Raw genomic sequence first — 3,235 nt, 5'->3', positions numbered from 1 at the left:
CAGAACATTTTGTACATTTAAAAAAATTTCCCTTACTCTACAGTCTCTTATTTCTTACTTTTTATTTTCATATTCTTTATTTTTGTCTAAAATTGCATGCTCTATACACTGTAAGACCGAATAGTAATAGTTTGATAAATGAAATGAGTTCCAACTACTTAAAAACCTGTTATAAGTTCATACACCTTTATTTTTTTGAGTAGTTTGAAAAAGTTTGTTTTTTCAAGTTATCAGTACTTGAATATATTGATTAGTTTCTAGCATTGCGCTCAAATAATTTGAGTTTTAACACTGACGTCACTTACGTGCCTACGTACGTACCTACGTGCGCCACCTGTTTCTTTATGAAGTGCTGGCAACCATCTTGGATTCCTCGCTTCGAGTGCGAATGCCCGCTCATTACTCCGAAAGAAACTTGTGGAACGTTAATATCCGAACAGAAATAAAAACATTTGTCAACGGGTTTTTTGCGGCATTGCCTTTGACGCTGGATAAAGGAGGGCATGCTATGGTATGTTACGGACTTTTGAACTGGAACAGCTAACGCTCTGCACTTGGCTAGCTGCATTTACCGCCTTTGCAGCATCTTCAGGAGTGCTTTTGTGGTAAGTTTTATTTTTTCTGAAACTATAGTTCTCCGTTGTATCGTTGGGTTTTTATCGTCATAAATGTACAACTCTAGCAGGCATTTAAGAATTACATGCATGCGTCGTTTTATCCATGTCGGCTTGGCCCCAAAGTGTTTGCATGAATTATGCTAATAAGCTCATATTTAGTATAACACATTATTAGTCCCTGGGACTAATAATGTGTTAATAACTTTTCTCATCTCTTACTATTTTAAAAGAAGTCTTTAGAAGGCATTTCTGGATTTGCAGATTATAAACTGCCTTGTGGTTAAATTGTTGAATCAATATGCACTGCTGCGCTGCTTCACACTTAGCGCATACGTGGATATTGATATTGGCTAGCCCATTTGCTAACTGGTGGAACTTAAAACTTACGTTTAGTTCTCTGGAGTTGTACATATTAAAACTGGGGCAGCAAAATTGTAGGCACAGGACATACTTACAAAAGCAGTGAATAATCATTACATAATTACGCGGTAGAACTTGGTTTACATTGCAAATAGTTATGTATACCAAGTTGAAATGTAGAATCTTCTGAACTGTAAAATTGTTGTGCCTGGTCTATTTTAGGTTAGCTTAAGGGTGAATCCATCAATAATATATTTACCAAACAGTTATTTTTTTCGTTTTATTTTATTCTGATGCCCAGTGTTCATTAGTGAAAGACTTAGTTTTTTTTTATCTGTCAGGGGCTGGGTCTGTGACGCAGCATTTTGAGTTTATTTTGTATTTTTGCTTTCTTATGTTATATTGAAATGAGGTGAAGTTCTTGTATTGTTGTTGTTATTAGTTAAGGTTTAGTTGAGTTCTGGGCTGGTTATGTTTCATCTGTGTCTCCTTGGTTGTGTGTCTTTTCTGTTCTCTGTGTAGTCTGTCTTGCCTTCTGTGTTTTACTGTTATGTCCATGCCAGGGCAGAAGTAAATTTTCAGGGGTGAAGATGCTGTTTACCTTGACCAGCTAAGACTACAGATTGTAGATGAAGTCGAGAAAAGTGAAAAGAATCCTGATTACAAAGCTGATGCTCACAACTTTGGCCTTGCAATGCAAAGAGATCATCAATGATGACCTACCAGTAGGTCAGATCCTGGATTGCTGGCCTACTCTGAAATCCCAGTCCCAGGTAAGAATGTATATAGATGTATCTAACAAGATGTATTTTATATCAACCCCTGTTATCTGGCCTGTCTGAACAAATTATGCCTTTGGAGTGTAAGGATTTTGATGTATTTTGCAAAGATTTATAGACTAATTGAAACTTGTAAACACAAATGTATCCTGTGTGTTCAGATCTGTGCAGAATTCCACAGGATAACAAACCTCCACCTGAAGAACCACTTTTATGCTGTTGGACCAACATGCTCCCCGGCTCCAGAGCTTATTCAGAAAGAAAGCTGTTTGCACAGGGAACGTGTCTGATGTCCTGTCTCAGCTCTTCAGAAGCTATAATCTCCAGGTTAGTGAGTTTTTGTCTTGTTTTTTGAGCTTCATTTAATTTGATCAATTTTTCAATTTTAATTACCATTCTTGACTAGGTTAGCCAATAATTTAAAATAAAAAATTTTCTTGTGATGTAGGAACAAGCTGATATCCATGCCCAAAGTGCTGGTGTGCTTCATGCCCTCTCTGCCTATTTGTACCAAGACACCTCTACCTTCATCAAAACATGGGATGTAAGTTTTGGACAAAGTTGTGAACAATATCTTAGTAGCATCCTTGTTTAGATTTCTCAAAACATTATGACACTTTGACAGTTTGAGAAGCATCTCCATGCTTGGATCTGTCTACAACAGTGTCCATGTCACATAATGGAAACACTACATGTTTTTAATGTGTGTAGACCTTCTATAATGTTCCTAGCCCAACCATACATCACTGTACAAATGAAAAAAATATATAACTCCTATTGACTTTCTGTTGTTATTGCTACGAAGAGGTATGACTTTGCTTTACTAAAAGTACTATTTTTGTCAGTTTGTTTTCTCAAATCTTTGGTGTGTTGTGGCTTTTTTGTTGTTCAAACAATTGATTTCTGAGCTAGTAATAATCCAGAAATGTGACTTGTATAGATGAAACTAAGAGAAATAGGAATGCACTAACATGTAGTAATTTTGTTTTCTGTAGATGATGCATTCTGATAGACCAGATATTAGTGAAGTGCCACTTGGACTCCTCCTGATCAGAGCCAATTCCAGCGATGCAACATTCTTCTGCCCTGAGAAGACTGCAGTTTTGGTCGAGGGTAACATGATCATTGTTTTCACCACCCTGGCTGATGCATTTCTAGTAATATTTGGACTGACTGACGTCCTGCACCTAAGCTACCCAAAATGTTTGGCCAACATTTTTGACTTTATTCAGAAAGTTTTGATGGGTCTGAAGGGTGGGAAGTTGAAGCCCAAAGTGCTGAGTCTTAAAAATGATCTTTTGGCAGCAGAATAATGTCCAGGATTCCTACACAGCCCTCAAGTGCCTGTTAAAGCAAGTAATTCAGTTTATCATGTTTCCAAGTCTGGATAAGTTTTTTATAAAAAGAGAGAATAGAATAAAGAAATCTTTGCAGACTCTGTTTCATACTTCATTATCTAAAAGCCACATCCAAAGTAAA

General features: G+C 36.8%; 1 long non-coding RNA gene across 1 annotated transcript; it reads left to right on the top strand.

The window, feature by feature from the left end:
- The first annotated feature begins 1,986 nt into the window (after positions 1-1,986).
- LOC146629520 (uncharacterized) lies at positions 1,987-3,235 on the top strand. Its single transcript, XR_014906354.1, has 3 exons — positions 1,987-2,083; positions 2,205-2,300; positions 2,752-3,235. It is a non-coding gene; the product is annotated as an uncharacterized LOC146629520 (long non-coding RNA).

Source organism: Diplotaxodon limnothrissa, linkage group LG7 (assembly GCF_057381915.1).
Source record: "Diplotaxodon limnothrissa isolate DT_005_m linkage group LG7, D_limnothrissa_male_GT1.1, whole genome shotgun sequence".
Lineage (NCBI taxonomy): Eukaryota > Metazoa > Chordata > Actinopteri > Cichliformes > Cichlidae > Diplotaxodon > Diplotaxodon limnothrissa.
Note: the sequence above shows the minus strand (reverse complement) of the source record. Positions and strands in the feature narration are given on the sequence as shown.